Source organism: Anoplolepis gracilipes, chromosome 7 (genome assembly GCF_047496725.1).
Source record: "Anoplolepis gracilipes chromosome 7, ASM4749672v1, whole genome shotgun sequence".
Lineage (NCBI taxonomy): Eukaryota > Metazoa > Arthropoda > Insecta > Hymenoptera > Formicidae > Anoplolepis > Anoplolepis gracilipes.
This window is the reverse complement of record NC_132976.1, coordinates 6653932-6674403: the sequence shown is the minus strand read 5'-3', so window position 1 is coordinate 6674403 and position 20472 is coordinate 6653932. Positions and strand designations below refer to the sequence as shown.

Sequence of the window (20472 nt, the reverse complement as noted above, 5' to 3'; positions counted from 1 at the left end):
ACGTTCCCGCAAATATTCGTGACATCGTCCAGTACTGTTGACACGTTTGTATCGCTAATTAATGTGCCATTTTTGAATATTTAATGTATATAAAGTGTAGTATCATTATAAATAAAATTAATGCCAATTGTGGCTACCATTGTTATATTTCAACATATATCGAAATATATATTTATATATACATATATATATATATATATAAGTGAATATGTGTTTATTGAAAAGATATGTGTCAAATACGTTTGAACTTCTCATAAAAGTTACAATAGAATATTTATATGTATTTTTATTTTTTAAATATTTTTTTATATTTACGGTCCAGAATTTGATACGTGAAAATTAACAATTGAAATTCGAAAAAGTACACTCATTAAGAGTATCTTGACGGAAAATTAGGTGGCGAGTTAATTCGACTAAAGCGCTTCGTAGACTTGTGCTTAAGATCTTATCTCCGACGACACATCCTCGAAGTTTGAAACTTTCAAAAATGTGGCAAATAAAAGGAAGTCTTGTGCACTTTGGGTCACAACAAAATTAAAACCTAAAGCGCGTACGACTCATTTCTTTTCTAATAATAGTCTTGTCGAATTGTTTCGACATTTGAGAAAATCATTACGAGACGTTTACTGTATCTGGCTAGAATTACACGATACGATATATCTGCGCGATGCAGAGGTGTTATGAAATAACGACCATTAAACTAATCTAGCAACCGCGAATCGATAGTATCGCCGGGCGCGATAATGCAATTCGCAAGTCTAAGATCGCCGGCGGATAAGCAACGGCAATAGAACAGTTCGGTTAACTTCGCAGTTCCTACTGCACCAATGCGGTAGGTAGATGTGTAGTTAGGTGGGCAATCCACACCATTTTCACAGAGCAGAATACCGAAAGGCCGACCACTCGCATTTGGTGCCGATTGTTCAGCAAGTATTACGCAAGCGACACCGCCACCAGGTATATTATTCTCTCTACCTTCCTCCCCCGTCGTACCTGACTCTCTTCCTCGTGACTCCAGCTACGTCGTTTCGCCTCTTCAGCCTTCCTCGCTCGACCGTGCTCACTACTCACTTTGTCCTCTCGAAACTTCGAAGACGGAAATGCAGATTTAACAGAGAATGTCTAACTTGTCGTGCCAATGGCGGTATGTATATATACATGGCGGAACGCGCACCGACAGTCTACGGAAATGCGGCCGAGCTAATCTCCCGTTAATTAAATGAACCGCCCACCGCCTTCGTCCGACTTCCTCTTTGTCTTTCTCTCTCTCTCTCTCTCTCTCTCTCTCTCTCTCTTCCTCCCTCGCTCTTTCTACGTGCTATTGCCAACCGAGGAAGTCAATGAATTAGCTACGACTCTCAATTCGAAAATATTTAGCGTAATCGAACTGGAGCTCACGTCTGCACGACGCGGTATATGGAGGAAATCCGACAATACATTTACAGCGGACGATTGTAATTACAGAGGAACTTGACGATTTAGTGCCCATTCGCGCTTCGCCTCGCTGGCTAACCGGTAACTGCGAAAGACACTTTAAGGACCCTCTAATGCACCTGACTATACCGCGATCGCAGCCACCGCGTTACACAACTCTGTCGGATAAAGATGCAGTTTCGAGAGAGTGCTGAAGAGCAAACTTCTGGCGTATCATCTTACGATTAAGGAAACCGCTAAGTAACGTTTAAATATTAAATTTTGAAGAATTTTCCAAAGATACTTTCAAAAATCGAGTGGGATGAGTAAAAAGAGTGATATCATTTACATTAATTATATTCTTAATAAAAACTTGAATGTTTCGAATAATGAAAATTATTACACATGCTTAAAAAAGCGTCTTATTTTTGAATTATTCTATTACTTAAAATTGCGCGCGTTTTTTCTTAGAAAAAATTTCATTAAACATTTTTTCTTGTAATATTTAACTCTATATCTTTGTAAGTAACAACATAAAATAATTTGCATCCGTACGTAGATGGCATTCTCAAAGAAACATTTCCAATATTAATTACTGTATACCGCGTTACATTGGCGAGGATCCAAAAGCAATGTTCTCCATTCAAGATTTATACGAGTATTATTTCTTATAAACTACATCGATACTCTTTCTCTATAATATAAACTCTTTGTAACGATCGCTTTTTCCTTTTCTCTTGCCTATAATGATCATTAATAATATGTAATTATCTATGAGATATCAGTATCATCGATAGTATATTTTAACATTGAAATATTTAAAGATAAGAATATCGACTCTAATGAAATGACAACTTTATAATTATGATAGAATTTCGATGATGTCTTAATTTAATAAATTGAGACCTTTTAATGTATCTTTCAATATATCTTGTTCAAGATCACAAATTGTTGCTGTAAAGAAATAAACTTACATTTTATTAAATTACTTAAAAAATTAAAAGAGGCAGAAAAGATATATAAATCTGTTATAAAATATATACAAATTTGCTTAAAGTATTTGTATTAAAAATATAATAATATAACTTTGTATGTCAATGTAAAAAATAGTTTACTTTCTAAAATTTCTAATTTAATTGCATAAAATTTTTCAACTAAATTTCCAGGGTAATTTGCTTTCTACTATATCTATTCTAAATATATATTTTATCGACATATGTAACACAATTTAATTTATGAAACCAAACAAAGTTTTTTAAATTTGTAAAGTTGTAAAATGTTTACATAATTTCCAGAAATGTTTAATATAATTTACAGAATAATTATTTTGCTTCCTGAAAATGGCAAACTGAGAAATTATCCTAGCCTGATTTTTTTCTATCAACATTTTTTTCCAACAACCAGTTTTTACAGTATTTTCTTAATAAACGTTGGCATGGAGCAAGATTATGAATTTGTGCAGTAAGTAGAGGAACAACCCGCTAAGACCACACCGCCGGTTCCTCTTTGTAGCCTGACTACCATATTTAGCTACCAGAGAGGACCATGCCAATGCGCTACTGCTCTTACGAGAGCGTGCTAATAAGTGTACAATATTCATCGCAAGTCTGCAATCAAGAATAATGCGTATGAATAATAGATGAGTATCATAAAATAACTTCAGTCAAAATTCTATAAAACGATCACGTTACAATCGCGTTAATAAACGTGCTTGTCAAAATATTAGTGTTTTTCACCTAAATATGCTTGATAATATTTTTTACAATAAAAAATTTTAAATATATATATATAATAGTTATTTTCTTTTATTATTACTATAATACTAATATACAATGTACGATCATCATAATAGATTTATGGTTGTTGCTGACAAATGCAATGTATGGGAGAATTTACAATAATTATGATCATAATTATGAAGGTTCTATTTTACATACTGATCGTGTGAAAAGCCATTATTATACCAAGAGAATGCAACGTAATGATGTATTGTTACAACATGTCGATCGCAAACAATGACTAAAGCTACTAAAGTTACGTTGGTTTACAAGTTTCTCACAGCTCTTGACGTGATTTTCACGGAACTCTTGACAGGTACGCCAGAAACTCGAATCTCAAGTATTTAAATAAAAGATAATCGGAGGCACACACACACACTTTGAAATTATTTTTAACCGAAAGCACAGCCACCGAACGTAGAGACGGAATACAAACGAGTGCGAATTATCAGAGATATTTGCGGCCGGACAGAAGTGAAAGAAGAGAGGGGAAAAAAGAGAGACAAGAAGGACGAACAAAAGAGGAAGCGAACGTGGAAGGGGTGGGTTCGTCTAACAAAGAAAAAAGAAACAGGTCGACACTGCACATTATCGCATGGACGAATTAATTCCGGGAACTCTCGGTAGCAGGACGTTGCCGCGTATAATTTCTGAGCCCTGAAAGCCCAGACCATCGCGTCAGGGCTTCGCTTCAAAGTACCAACTTCGCCACCCGTCACGACACGCTTCTAAAGTTCGAGTCTTTTGGGAATTTCAAATGAATGGGGTGAGAGATTACGGATGGAGTGAGAGCTCGTTAAACTTCAGTGATATTTGTAACATTTACGGGCGTGATTTACTACAAAATGTCGTGATTTTAACGAAGTGTTTTTCTCTGCGTTAAGTTGCAGCATTGGAAGAAGCGACCTGTGACACTAACATCGAAACTCTGCTTAAGGAAATTTTAAACGTCTTAATATTTATTGTTTATGTACTTTTATCCTTTTTAATATAATAATATAATAAATTATCATGTCGCACGCAAGAAATTATGTATTGAAGTTAGATTTAATATATATATGTGAACAAGGTTGAAATTGAGTAAAAATTACGAAATGTAAAATAAGACGCTTTATTAAACTTGTTCTAATATGACATTTATCAAAATATACAGTAGTAAATAAATATCTTTAATATATAATGTAAAAAAATTGTTAATGAAAATAAAAATTTACTATCAGAATATTTGTCACAAAATTGTTTAATGCAAAACTGCTTTCTTACTCTACAGTACTTAATGTACAAAATAAATTTTCCTCTAAACAGCGTCACCGGAAGATTCGAACAAAAGATAAGACTAGGAAAATGTAGAAACTTTCTTCAAGCATAAATTACTGGCTTCTCCTTTACAGACCGCAGCAATGCGCGACGAAGCGATGTTGTTAATAATTGTGCGGTGATCATAAAATATAGCTACGTGTATACAACAAATAATTAGAATCATGGCAGTCTTGAAAGCTCGCTATACATTGCTGAAGTATAGAACTTTGTGAAAACGTTCTCTCTCAAAGTTCTAACTTGTGGAGAATTTCGAAACTCGACAAAAGGTGAAAGCTCGTTAATCCTGGATAACATTTATAAGCAAAATTTTAAGAATAAATAAATATATGATTAATTAGTTATATTCGTAATTACATAAACGACTATTCTACAATATTTTAGAAATTTGACTGTTATAATTTAACATAATAATTCAATAGAATATAAAACATTATTAAAATACGTACTTCTTTGTACATAATACCTTTGATGATAAAAAGAAGGCATAATGGCTTTTGCTTCAGTCACGCTTTCAGACACTAAAATTGGTAAATTTAATATATCATGCCGCAGGTTAAAATACATAACTAGAGAAATATTAAATTACATTTTCTGAGTTACGATACGATTAATATAATAAATTCCTTACTATGCGCGTGTGGTTAATAAGATTAGCACAAGTAATTGTGAATAACGAGTAGAGCAATTTCTAAATAAGAGGTGGATGTAAACCCCGGAAAGCTCATGATGGGTTACGCTTGGAGATACGGAACTTCAACGTGCGTCATGACACGCTCCAGAAGTTCGCGCACTCTGGGGAATTTAAGGGAAATCTCAGTGCGAGGTCGAGAACTCGTTACAGACGAGTGATATTTGTAATGCTTACGACGAAAATCCGCTGCAAAGCCCACCAGCCGCGCTTAAAAAATATCGCATATATTCAAATAATTGTTATAAATATCGTACTCTAATCGTATCTGTGCAATGTTCAATCTACTTCACGATTGTAAAAAGCAACAAGTACATTAAATAATTTCATATTTCTCTTTATGAAATTCGCCAAATAAATTTCAAGAATATTCGCAAATACATTCAATACATACGTAAATATATATTTTTATTTAACTACATATTTAATGCATCCTTTCGCGTAGAAATAAAAAAAAAAACGTGTAGAGTTACAAAAAATATGTATCTAAATTTTATTTAAAAAATTCAACAGCAAAAACATATCGGTAACTAACCTTCGTAATAATAAATTTTTTTTAAAAAGATAAAAATTAATGAAATTTGTTCTATTTTTAATAATAATTTATTTTTTACAACAATATTAAACAATATTAAAGTTTAATTAGAATTACTATTATAATAAGCAAAAAACTAACAAAAATTTAAGTTATAATATATAATTTTTATGTTTCAAAATTAATGGGATAAAGCGTTAAATTCAATAGAAATTAAGCATAATAAACGAAGTAATGTAATCTTCAAAATAATACAGCTAATGAGAGTGTAGATAATGCATCATTATTACGTTGCAGTAAACTGTGCAGTATCACAGTTAAAAGCGTAATAATTACGGACACCAGTTATCGCGATAAAATTTAAAACATTCCCAAGTGGCTCAGTAAATGACATATTGCACAACAATAGCTGTGCACAGCGATAGTAGTTATTTGCCAGATAATCAAATTATAATGTTCACGCAACTGTGAATCTTGTTATAAATCTAATTAATAATATACTTCTATAAAACTGTAATAAATTAGAAGAAAAAAGAAGAAGACGATAGAAGCAGATTAAAACTAAAAGGAAGAAATGTGCGCCGATGTATTTTCAGCATCGGCGCACGTCTGGACGGACATCTTTTATCTTCATGCTTAAAGCAACCGGCTGTGGTAAAGGTACTCCCCAGTGAATCCTTCGAGAATTCTGATTACTGATTTACGAGGTTCCGGTCCTACACGGAAGAACCGATCCTCCTCGAGAAGGTAGAAGACAGACACAAAGCAGATGTCGTGAATGCGCTTCGAGAAGAAGAGAGAGAGAGAAAGAGAGAAAGGAAAGAGGATAAATCCTATCAGAAGTACTTAGAGTTCGGCATTGCTACTCTCTCACTCTATATTCTCTCATCCATAACTACCAGACGGTTCTATCCTACTTAATTCTTGCAGCCCACCCACCTACACATCAATTAAATCTGATTGGAATATATCTTATTGTGAGATTAACTTTATCAAGTATGTTATAAGTAAGTATGACATATACATATACTTGCACGTGTAAAGATAATAACAATTTCAGTAAATTATGATTAAGGAACTTCAAAAATAAGTGATACAAACTTCGTAAAATCAGGCCAAGTAGTACATGTCTACACTAAACATGCATAAAATTCCTTTTTTGGAAAAGTGATTTAATTTAATTGATCGATAAATGTGCATAATATATATACATGATATTACTTTATTGCAAAATTGCAATTTTACATATATACGCAGCTTTGTCGTTTATGCACAAAAAATTTATTATTAATATTTTTACGCGATCTAATTTTTAAGCTGCTCATGTGTTTATCATGGGAAATACGTATAAATAATAAATGATATAATAAAAATCAATATTCTTGCGTATAGCGATTAATAAATTTAATTTAATGACATAAATAATTAATACATTGTCTGATAAATCAAAGTCAGAATCAATATTAAACAAATACTGAATATAAGTCATTGAAAATAAAACATGATTGATACAATCTAGCCTAATTGTCTCATATACATATATGTATGTAGCAATTAACATATATTTTAAACATTAGCAGATAAAATAATGGCGGTCATTAATATCTTTGGTTTTAAAAACATCGTCACAGTCAACAAATGTAACAACCAATGAAGACGATGTAATGTATGATAAAGACGTCATTATAATTTAATCATCGCTAAATTACAAATCTCGGAATTACCATAAAGAAAATGCTGAATTGTTATGGAAACCGCCACACCATTATCATTACTACACTTCTAATTGTAGATATGAATGAAAAAGAAATACCTGCATCTCTGTAACAAAAACAATGATGGTACGTTAGTTACTGCAGGGAAAAAGGGAAATAGCACCATGGTCTCCAGGGACTACCTCATCCTTAATGTATGTACGCTCCCCGAGTGCAGAAAGTAGAAACGAGAAAGTAAGAGAACATCGCTCCATACCGGGAGCGAGGTACATATATGGAGCATCACGTTACTTAGCTTTTAACGGATATTAATACAATGTACGGTGTCCGTGCTAACATTGAAAACTTTGTGGCGAACATTAATATTTTTACAGTTTATTACGCGAAATAAATCATGTGCAATCCGTTTTTGTTCAAAATTTTAACACAGAAATATTATTTTATTTCGATAATCTACTTTAAATATTTCTTATTGTTCTACAGTTATACACTAATTTAATATATATATATATATATATATCAAAATTTATGCGGATATTGTAAACTTAATTAATATCTAAAAATATTCTAATAGATATATTTTAACTTCAATACAAATTGTCTCCCTCATCAATTTATTGCAAAAAATATGTATACAGCATCATATTTATGTGACATAATACAATCTGTCTTTCAAACGTATATAAATAATAATTTATTTTGCTGAAAAATGTGGTGAATGAAAATCAACTTGTCAATTTATGAATCATATTATCCGAGACGAATAAGTGTTCCAGAAAGTATGCTGTTCCGAGTAACGTGAAACCAATGTGATCTAAACATCAATGCGCCGAATATTTGGCATCTTTCGATGACACAGTGGGAACACACGATAAAATATCGAGAAACTGCATCGATACCAAACAGAGGAACGGGTTTGCCTCGTACCAGTTGGTCGTGACATACGGGAGGAACGAAATTTTCTCGTACGTGCCAGCGAGACGTCCGCGGTATTCAAATTGTATTGGCATGACGCGCTCAGGTAGAGCCTCGTGTGGTTGTATCAACCAATATCGACCGATGTAACGTCTGTCATATACGCGAATATCGGCCCGCAAAAATTTGCTAATACCGAGATATGCAATCCCCGAGCTTTCATCGAACACAACAGAAGTTTTCGCACTATCATTCGATATTAATTCAAAAAAAATTACAGATAATTAACCTAAATTAGCTCGAAAATATTATGCAATAATTTACTATAATACTCAATTAATACAAATATTAGAATTAAAAAAAATTAATGTAATAAATAATATAATTTGGCAATAGAAAAAATGTTTTACGTCAAATATTTAATATTACTTTCCGATTCTTTCTAATTAGATTAATTTTAAAATATTAATATATGTCAAATATTGCAACCTGACACAAAAATAGCAGAAAAGTATATTAAAATCAAACATAATAATATGATCTATTATAATATTACAATAAATTATCCCGTCCGCGCGAGAGAAATTCGTTATCTAACAATAAGTAAAAAAATATTATTTATTAGTCGCTGTGTTTGGTGATACTTCTTGTACAAAACATACGCATTCGTCGATGTGTTTAAAACACGTACAGTCTCGGTAGTGCAATTGGCTCTAATTTCCCGCGGGCGCCATTCGTCAGCTGATTTTGCAGCTGTATCCTAAAGTCCGAATTACTTGCGAAAGAGACGCATAATTTAATCTTAATCGATGACCGTCACACCGCGTGAAATTAATATCCACACTAAAATTATTTCATTAAATTGATTGCGTTTCCCTCAGGAAATTCGCATCGCACTCGATCAATCTGATAATGATCAGAACTTAATAAATTTCAAAATATATAATTTATAATAAACAAAAATAAACAATTATACCTCGATACTTTAAAGGATACATCGCAAATTTTGTAAAATATCTTTTATTTTTATCCATATAATTTTTCTTTGTCTAAATTTAATTTATTAAAAATTTAATTTATAAAAATTGACACATAATATGAGAATTTTATAATAAAAAGTTTTTTTTTTTATATATTAGATTAAAAATTCAATTTTATATATCAGAGAGTTCAACACACAATAAAATTAATAATTTATATCAAACGTTCGATAAATGTTTTGTTATTTCTTTTATATTGCTATTTCTCTGTCTCCCTTTCTCTCTCCCTCCCTCTCTCTCTCTCTCTCTAATAAAAAACATAAAAAAATTTTAAATAAAATATATTGAAAAGAAAATGTCTTATTTTTCATGTTAAGTCCTTTCATTTGCGGTCGAGAATTTGATTTCATACTAAATATGATCAATCAATTAATACTTTGTTTTCAACAGAGTTGGCCAAAACCATTACATTATAAGCATTTTTTAATTTAATAAGTGTAATTTCCTTTGCATCAAAAATTTTGCTACAAAAGTGTACGTGTGATTATCGTCAAAATAAATGTATATATACATATGTATATTACCCGCGAGATCATCTCATTTCTCGTTCATCGTGAGATTCGAATTTTCACGGAACACTTTCTGTGCTTCATAGTAGATATTTCTGTAGCAAAGAAATATCGTTGCTCGCATTTCGCACAATTCTATGTGTGTATGTGCTGTGATTTTGTGTGTGTGCGTATGTGCTATAAAATATATCATTATATTTATTTCATATAGAACGTACTTGTTTCGAGATATCTTGCAATAATGAGTAAAAAATATGACAAAAAAAAGTGGAATTTTGTTTTTAATTATTCACATGTAGTTACTATTGCTTCGCACGTAATTACGAGCTCCGAGATATTCGCATCGGCTCTCTGTAACAACAAGAACCGGCCGTATCGATTTCTTTGGATAAAATATGCGCTGCTTTATGCACTAACTCATAACTTTGCACCTACATTGGACGACTCGATATACCGATAATTTTGCTACGCCGCGTACTCGACCAACACGCGTTCCACCTATTATCGGAATACCGGAAAAACGATAGCGCCGCGCCATTAATCTCACTGATAACCGTTATTTAAGAGTACCACAGACCGTTTCGTGCCTGTTATTCTTAACAAATGAAAGTTTATAATAAAAATCGACCAATCTTATCATTGTGAATCGCTATACAATTGATGCGCTCAGGATTTAACTAAATTTAGAAATACTGAATTTTAAAATAGTATGGGTTTGCACATACGCACACATACACACTTTGTAAAAAAATACTGAATACTTAATAATTAAGAGAAATGCACGATATCAATAATAATATAATATAATCATGACACGTTCTATAATACGCAATACTAATCGAATTTTTGTAACTAAATACTGAAAAGACAAAAAACACCTCTCTCTTTAAAAATTTTTTAAGATTCTACTTTAATCATTCTCTTTAAAATAAAAAATTTGAGCCCAAAACTACGCTTTTTTGCATCTTACAATTAATTAAATATATGTATATCAAGCGCATCACAGATAATTTAATACCATACGATAAAAACGATAAAATGTATAGTGCAATAAAGAAGTATTTAATGGACGAGTAGAGAAATTTTTTTTTCATTTTTTAAACAAAAAGTAATCATATCACAACGTGACAGGATACATCAAGCGTGATTGTAAACACCAGTCATGCCGTTGCTAAACTATCATTCAGTACCGAGAGACACGTCGACAGGTATTCAACAATATGCACGCTCGGGATTTAAAAAAAGAAAAGAGAAAAAAAAAAAAGAGAGATAAATCTCATTTGTCGAGTATCATTGTATTGCATGTACACGAAAATGATTTCTATGTAAATTAACGTAAGATATATTTCGCCGTACATAAATGCATACATGTATACACATATTACGTGAAAAGGAACTAGATTCATACTGAAACAATATACAGCGCTTTCAATATAATTACTATTTCTATATCTCCCTTTCTATATATATATATATATGTGTGTGTGTAAAATTATTAATAGAAAATTTTGATAAGTGAGAATGATAAAAATAAATAAATAAATCAGCAACCTAGAAATATTTGTAAAGCAGGGCGATCAGTTTTCGACGTATTCGTCGAAATGCATTCCGAAGCGAATCCAATTTCCCAAGCGCGTCCGACGTGCAGATGATGACGCAGATGCGGTGCGCCACAACACAGAGCGGCTGAAATTAATCACTCTGATAAATAATAATAACCGGCGGCAGTCTAGCGCCTAGTTAGTTCGTTATTAATACGCAATTCATATTAAACGGGCCCTTTGCACACGCCAGTGTAACGACATACGGGGCCAAACCTCACTGGCTTCTCTCTAACACGCGCATTCGCCGCCCTAGATGCCCCGTGTGTGCATTGCGTCTGTATAACGCGTGCTCGTCGGCCTCACGTATAATCATAACCTTGTTACTTTATACGCCTATCGGACACGTCTCGTAATTAATGTATCATAATTAATCGGCGTCGGCCGACCTCGGTGTGGACATTAGTATCGCGGGACGTGTACCTCATCGTAGAGTTTGTTACGAGTTTCTAAATAACCCTACTGTAGTGGCATGACGGTATCGCTCTTTGTCTTTGAATTTGACAAGCCTTCATTTTGATGATGTGGTAGTTGGAAATAAAAAAACAGATCAGCATTATATCAAGTATCTCGAAAGCGTAATAATACAATGTTTGTCATAAATTAATATCTTTAATTCATTCGTGTGAAAAATACGTGAATAAGATAAATCTGAAAACTCTCAAGCTTTTATTATTATAACTGTTTAATTATGACAGTTAGAAAATTAATAATTTGTAAACGTAAATCTTCATTTATTGATCTTTTTGTGAAAATGAAAATAATAATTTTAACATTTCGATATGAAATTAGTATCGGAAAGTTAAGTATGCATTATGAGATGGATTTTAATAAATCATATCCATTTAGTCATTGGAAAAAGAGAAACTGTGTTCTCGTTCAACCGTTCTCATTATTATTAGGATAAAAACTTAAGTTTAAAGAACTATTAATTAATAGGATAACATATATAAAAAATACAAGACAATGCAACCTAGAGAATCAGGTTTGTCTTTAATAACGCTATCCTGAAGAAGCTACGACAGGAGCAGCGAGAAGAAGGTCCATGCTGACGAAGAAAGGACTTGACGAGCAAACAATGGGATGGAATCAACGTTCAAACAATTACTATCTGCAACGTCGTCGCCAGCATCGTCCACCGGCGTTGTTGATAATAATTCTGACGGCAGACAATGCGAGGGTACAACAGCAAGCAAGGATGTGCCAGGCGGGACGAAGAGCCGTGCGAGATAAGCTTTTAATTTTCGCCCGAGTCCGAGGACCCAACAATGCCACCAAATTAGAGCGCTCTTCGCGGGCTCGACTACGTTTTGCATAATCACTTTACGAGCAAACAAAATCCGCGAAATAACGACAGAAATAACGACAAAAGGTGGTCGCACGCGCGAATAGTCACACGCAAATTTTACGATTGGATTGGCGGTGGTGCCACGCGCATATTGCCATTGTCGGAATTTACGAAGTGGTCCCATGCGTTTATGAAAAAGCGTCATTTCCTCCGATGCACCATCGTCGTGGCAAAAATTGCATCCAATAACTGTTCGATTAACTGTTTCGATAAAACACAACGACCAAGCGACTGTAATATTTTACGAAAATTGAACTCGCAATACTGTAATTCGCGCAGTCAGCTGCTGCCAGAGAAAGTTGCGTAACGTTTGTTTATAACGCTCGACTTTTAATTTGCAAAATTCTAGCTACATGCTAGTGTTTATTAAGACCCGACAAACTTTAGCTAAAGATTCTACTTTTAAAGAACGTAAAAAAAAAAAAAAAAAGAGCCAAGTTTGCACATTTACGTCGAGATCACACAGCAGCTCTACGCGTGAGACAGCTGCGGTGTAATGTTGCTGCACCGAGTTTCAAACTGTTACGATATAATGGCATTAATTACAATAATCCGTTACAAAATCTGCGGAATATCCTGGTGGACGTAAAGCGATTATTTGCCGGAACATGGTACTGTAACAGCGGTAATCCAATATATTGCGAACGTACTGCGATAATATTGTACATAAGCGGGTTCGCAAATGAGAGAAGAGTGTTTCCCGTTTTCTGTGAGTACAAATGCCGTTGATGTAAATTAACGGCGCTTACTCATCAAGAGGGATTAACTCCTGACTATATACAGAGAAACCATAAATAGACTTTCGAAATAAAGACGCGATATGGAGGCACGCCATTCAAGCACACGTGGCCATTTATATTAAATTAGTCGGCGAAGAGAAAAAAACGAGAGTACATAACGAGTCAACAAAGATAAAAGATGGTAAGATGGGAAAGCTTTTATTTTTCACTCGACTCCCGACGACAATGGACGAGAATTAAAGCGTAGCACCGAGCTGGCGTAATTGTTTTACGAGCAGATAAAATTCATGAAGACCCTCGTAATACAGAAGCGGATATTTTCTTTTGAGATTTTCTTTTCTACAGTTTACGCGAAATTTCTTTCGTCTTTGTCACTTTGTGACATAAATATCATGTCCGTTCATAATTTTTGCAAATAATCGGTTATGGAACTCAAAGTGACCGAGCTCTGCAGAATTGTCGAGATATCAAATGACGTCGATAACAAAGTTGAAAATAGCTATTGATTCGTACTGTCCTACATTTCTTATCAAGCTGTAAAGATTAAATCAGATAAATTGCGTCGCGATAATGTCAAAAAATGCAACAGTCTTTGACGTATTTTTAATATATGACGTCGTGAAATAACTGGCCGCTAAATTATATCTTTAGCTTAAAAAAATAACAAAATATCAAACAGATAAGCGCGAGCGTAAATATTATATGATTATAACGCAACCATTTTTTTTAATCAAACTAATTCATTACTATTCCTCATGTAAATGTAAAATATAAAAAAAAAAAAAAAAAAAAAGTAGTGAGTGTTTTAAGAAAAAACTCGAGAACTCTCTTCCCATTCATTCTTAAAAAATAATATGCTGTAAGGAAATCGAGAAAGAAAACTTGTAAGTGCGTACATGCGTGTGGTGACGGATTTATCGTGACGGTCCTCTCACTAGGACCGAACGAACTGAAGTCCCCGTTGGCAGTAACATCGTAATGATATATAGTGTCGCGCGCCGCTTGAAAGTTTGCGCTAATGGGACGGGCCTGGGGTAAAATGTGTCCGAAGTTTGGACGTCACCGGCGCGGCTTTAAGAAGTTGTCTCAGACGACGCTCCTCCGGGGTGAAATCTATTGTGCCGGAGCTAGAGCGGCTTGGAGCTTAGCATGTAGAATGGTCCGTCGAAGCGACGCACGCGGCGAAGGGCCCATGGAAAATAGGCTTTTGTCAGGAAGTTCATTCCATCCATCCTTCCTTCCTTCCTTCCTTCGTTTCGTCCGAGTTTAGCGAGTATATTGGCTTAGTTTACAAATGTGACGTGTCGGATACACGAGTAAAACATGCTGCAATGCTTTCTCTCTCGTGCGCGCATGTTCTCTCTTTTTATCAGTTTTCGCTCTAGTATCCTCGGTTACAATGTTTCCATTACCGGAAAATTCGCACTATACAGCGAGAAATCCCGTAAGCTAAACGATAACGTCGTGGATCTTTCTGCGAGATTGAAAAGCAGCGATATTTACGCGCACAGAGCAAAGCTGCGAACCGAGTATGCATATCCTTTTTGCGAAATAAATGATTTGTTTAGCAGTCAAAATAATTTCGAATCTCTGAGGTTAAAAACTAGTATTTTTGCAAATATTGTTGATTAAATTGTTTTTTTTTTTTTTTCATTTATGTGCAGTAAATTATCTTAATTGTCAAGTATTAAATTTGCAAATAGTGTTAATTAAATTTCTTCTTGTACTTTATTATTATGCAATCTAAATAGTCAAGTATGTTTTTTAATAGAATTAGCATAAAAATCCATAAAATTAGATATACACAATAAAAAAAAATTCATCGATAAATGAAGAAAAATCATTTATTTGGTATTGCAAATGTATACAATACCAAGTAACTGTTTTTAGATGTGTTATTTTTATTATAAATTCTTTTATCAATTAATTTTCCTTCAACAAAATATATAATTTAAAAACAATGAAAGAATAAAAGTCAAGAGTTTGACAAACTAAATTTGAAATAAAAATATGAAAACCATTCATCAAATAATTTCAAATAATCTTTTTATTAGAAAATAAAATTTGAATAAAATTTTCATTCAGTTTTATAGTCAAGTTAATTATAAATAAGAATAAAGCAACAAGAATTAATAAAATGCGATGAATTATGATCTATTTTTTTTAAAGAAAAGATCAACGTACTAAAGAAAGATCGTATCCTTCAAATTAGCCAAAGAAGTTGTAGTTAAAAAGACGCCTGGTGTTTCTGGCACGATCTGTATATTTCCGCAATACTATATCTAGATGGTAGGTGGAAAGGTACATCATCTGGTCATGACTGCTAATTTCCTCTATGTCCGTTTTCTTGGTAGACATTTCCTTAGAAGCATCACGTTCCTCCGAGCTGCCGGTTACAGTTCGTATTAGGCAAATCAAATTCGTATATTCGAATGATAATGTCATTTTTGCTTTCTCACATGTTAAAATCATTTATTGATTGAATTAACGTCATATGATTGAATGAACATCATACAATTTAAAAATTATTGACATTAATTTGCTAATATGAAGGTAGAAGAATTTTATACAGTTACATCAATAATTGCAAAAAATGTCTCCTCGATCATTCATACATGGATATTTAATAAAGCTCGAAATATAGAAAAAAATGGTAAAAAAAGATTTTTTATGCATATTCGATTTTCGCGACATAATCCGTTAAGATTTATTATGATATTCGTTTGTAAAAAGAATCAAATAATATAACTGACGAATATCATAAAAATACATAAAAGAGTGAGATTCGCAAATGTCACGATAAAACATTTTTAGCTCGAAAGCTCGTTTCCCCTTGAAAATTATGATGTGCACTTGAATGTGTTTGTAAAGTTTTGCCAGTTGCCCTGTTAATCCAACTGCGACCGAGATATACATATTTAGATACAGAAATGCATGACAACGAGAATATTTCAAGATATTACATCCTCAATTTTTAGCGCCACTTTTGCGAGTTAAACTTAAATTGCTTTGACTTTTCAACATTCGCTCGCAATCCAGTCGCATTTTATCTAAAATAATAACTTTGCAAATCAAACAATATTATCATGAAAAATATTTTTATATCTCTCTAATTATATACTTCAAGAAAAATAAATTATACCGTTTTCTGGCAAAAATGAAAAACATATTTAGCTTTTTTGAAAATTCGATTTTTAATTAGTCGAAACTTTTTTTCAATCTTTTTTAACACAGTGTCAATACCCTGTTATCTAAAAAAATCCTTCCTATTGCTTCATTAACATTAACACTGTGACAAAAAAAAAATAAAAAAAAAAAAAACTTTGGGCTCTGTAATCACATAGAGAAAAAGAATAGGATAACTTGTAATAAACCGTTAACACGTTGCACAAGCCGCACTAGAAAAAGATGAATCATAGCAAACGCTGTCTTGCTTTTTGACTCGCGTTAGCTGATTCCAGGATAGAAATTTTCCCGGAATTTTCCATTACGCGGTGAACGTGATTCCCTGTCTGGCAAAGTATTATCGGTACGCTATATCGTACTGTATCGAAATTTTCTCCATGCCAATTACGGGAAATCGAAACCGATGGAATGCGCTAAACAAGCAAGGCAAATATGCTCGACCAATATTAACGTCGAAATTAAAACTCACGTTAAGAGTAAGTATGCAAAATTGTCACACCTTTAAAAAACGTAAATTTCTATTATATTTCATTATATTTTCATGTTAAAATTCTTATGTAAATATGAAACATATTTATATAAAAAAAAAAAAAAAAAAAAAAAACGTATGGCAATATATAAATATAAAAGTTGATATTTTTCTTGCAAAAAATAAATGTCTTCTAAGCGCGATGTTAAATGTTGTTAAAGTATCGCTGGCTTAACTAAAGTCTTTACGTCAGATAGAATTCCGAGATATTGTAACACATAGCACATTTTCTTTCTCTATTACAAAAGACACGGACATAGAATATGTATAAGAATCGTTTGTTTCAATTTAGTTTAAAAACAGAATAAAGTTTTTCTCTTCTCTTAAATTTATTTCTGCAAACATATGCACATAAACAAACAAGTAATATATACGAAAATTTAAAAGTCTATCTAACCAAATATTAATAAACAAAAATAAATATAATAGAAATATTAATAAAATATTAATAATCAATGTACTATATTATTATTAAAATAAAACTAATGATTGTAATAAAATAACATTAAAGAGTTGAAAAAATACATAAAAATAAAATTATAATGCATTTTCCGCTTTCGAAAAATCAAATCGCAAAAACAAAAGAAATTGTAGTTATGAGTGTATTATATATATAAAGTCATGCAATACACGTTTTTTTTTTCTTAATAAAGAAGTGACAAACAGTATATACGGATTACTGATCACGCCCCTCGAGTTTGCGGCCTACCACAATGTCATCGTTCATTCATTAAGAGACGTTAAGCGAGACCAGACCAAAAACTCGCTACTCGAGAATGCGCTCAGTACTAGATCTCATTTATATTCATCGGCGGGGGATAACAGTTCTCTTGTATGTATGTACATACACATACATACCAATCGTGCAGCCGTAATCAGTGTTCTTGCGCGACAGCTCAACGTTCATCTGCTCGCGCTTTGAAGCACGATATTAAGACTCCAATTAAGCAGCTTCGTCGACTTGGAAACTAATATGCCATTGAATAACCCCAACGCGCGAATTCAGAATATGTGTGTCCGTGTATCTCGGACGTCAATGTGAGAGGAAACGGCAGGAAACTACCAAGAAGATCGCTCTTCCGCGTCCGCCTTCTCTCCACTCCGGCAATGTCGTTGTCAACACAAAGTTGAGAGAGACACACAGAGAGTCGGAGGGTGAGAAAGCTGTACGTATAATGACGCGGTGTGTGTCCTTTGAAAACGACTTGCAAACAGCGGTGCAAGCACTCGGAAGGAAAAGGGTGGAAATGGGCGGTTGAACGAGAGGAATCTCTCGGAATTACCGGAGGCCGTAGTTTAATCTTAGGGTTGCCATAAATTCCCGCGGAATTTAATCGCTTGTCGTATATCCGTTATTTTTGCTAAGAAAAATACGTATATACAGGACCACAAAAATTGAAACTACGAAATAAATTGCGAAACAATTATTTACATATGTAATACATGTAACGAGTTATACGCCACTTTCGCATATATATATATATATACTTGCTTTTCTACATCAGAAAACATATATAAGGATAACATTAGACACTGTAAAATATTAAAAATATTCAAGAGTTATTTTCTAATGACATTTTCAGAGCTTTTAAAGTACCGAAGAAGATTATGTCTGTTAATAGAAAAATAGTAACATAATTGCAGGATCATAGAATGAAGTTAGGATACAGAGATTATCATCAAAACAAAAGATGAGTTTATCGTCTCTTTTAAAGAAAAAAAGGCCTTCGCGTCGACAAGAATAAGCTGTCTATAACGTGCGCAATCTCATTATCACGTATTGCCCGAGTTTATGAGCGAAAAACAGGAAAGTGAGAAAAAAAAAAGCTGTCGATTACATAAAGAACTCATTTTTTAAAATAACAAGATTCAACGTAAATAAATAAAATATTATATATAAAAATTAATGAACAGATAAAATGTGTAAAATTAATTCTGCATATTTCGTGATCCTGAAAGTGTTACGAAAGCATTTCAGGAATTAACCGAGTAACGGAACAATTCCTCAGGACTCTCTCTCTCTCTCTCTCTCTCTTGCTAGCAGCAATTTAGTGTAAAATAGTTCACACGACAGTTTCGTGCGCTCCAGAAACAACACTTCCATCGCGTTCTACCGAGAAAACTGTTTACATTTAACAAAATTGTTGTCATATAACTTCTCATGACAATTTCTATTTTTTCACGCAATATAATAAATATTTTTGTTCGAAGAAATAATCATACAATTTTCAAATTAATCCGTTGACCGAAATAATTGTAGTAATTTATTTGAAAGATTTCTGTAAAGATAAATTCATTTCTTTTTATCATTATAATAATAAATTTATTAAATAATAAATTTATTATGTCCTTATAATTAAAATAAAAGATAAGACTTTTTTATTATATATTTATACACCATCTCTCAATCTCGGCAATCTTAATTCAAGTGTAAATGTGTAATGCAAATATGGATAAATTAATTAAATAATTAGTTTCGTTAATTAAGGCAAACGAAAATCTTTATCTGCAAAATACAAAATAAAATTCATAGAATTTGTTTGCATTAAAAAATTTGTAGTGGTCATTTCGCAAGTGAGACACTCATCTCCGCCGTGAATAGAGTTTTCACGTTAAGCTATCTGCCATGCATTATGCAGGATGCGCGCGCATACACATTCGTCGCACCGGAAGTGGCGGTAAATCGGATCTGAACTCCCGATATATCGCGCGAACGATGCGCTCTTCCACCCCTTTACGCGTTTGCATATAAATAATATTGCAAGATGGCGGCGCCGAATCATAAAGTTGCTGTAGAACGTGAAGTTTGTGGTCTGACTACTCTGCCTGCCTGTCTGCCTGCTTGCCTACGTACAGTGTTTTCAATCGATCGCCGTAGATGTGAAGTGCGAGAGAAGCACGGGAGCGTCTTGCATCGCATATATTTTTCAGATCCTAAATTTATGTATGACCTTCCATCGAGAGATCCTAAGATAGAACTCTTTCTCATCGTCGAGCGGTGCACATTATCGATTTAAACCGCAAACTGACTTAGACGCCAAATCGCTTCCGAATTCAATAAACCACTGAGTAGGTGGATAAACCTCTTACATGGAGAAAATCAGCTCTTCGTCCAATTTTTGTTAAGAAAACGTTCTTAAAGATTCTTAAATAAA

The 20472-nt window shown here is 33.2% G+C and overlaps 2 protein-coding genes across 11 annotated transcripts in view; both read right to left on the bottom strand.

Annotated features, from left to right (window-relative positions):
* Positions 1-20472, bottom strand: part of LOC140667379 (dystrophin, isoforms A/C/F/G/H) — a 433980-nt gene that overhangs the window by 216956 nt on the left and 196552 nt on the right. The window lies entirely within an intron of this gene.
* Positions 1-20472, bottom strand: part of LOC140667381 (uncharacterized) — a 78751-nt gene that overhangs the window by 49957 nt on the left and 8322 nt on the right. The window lies entirely within an intron of this gene.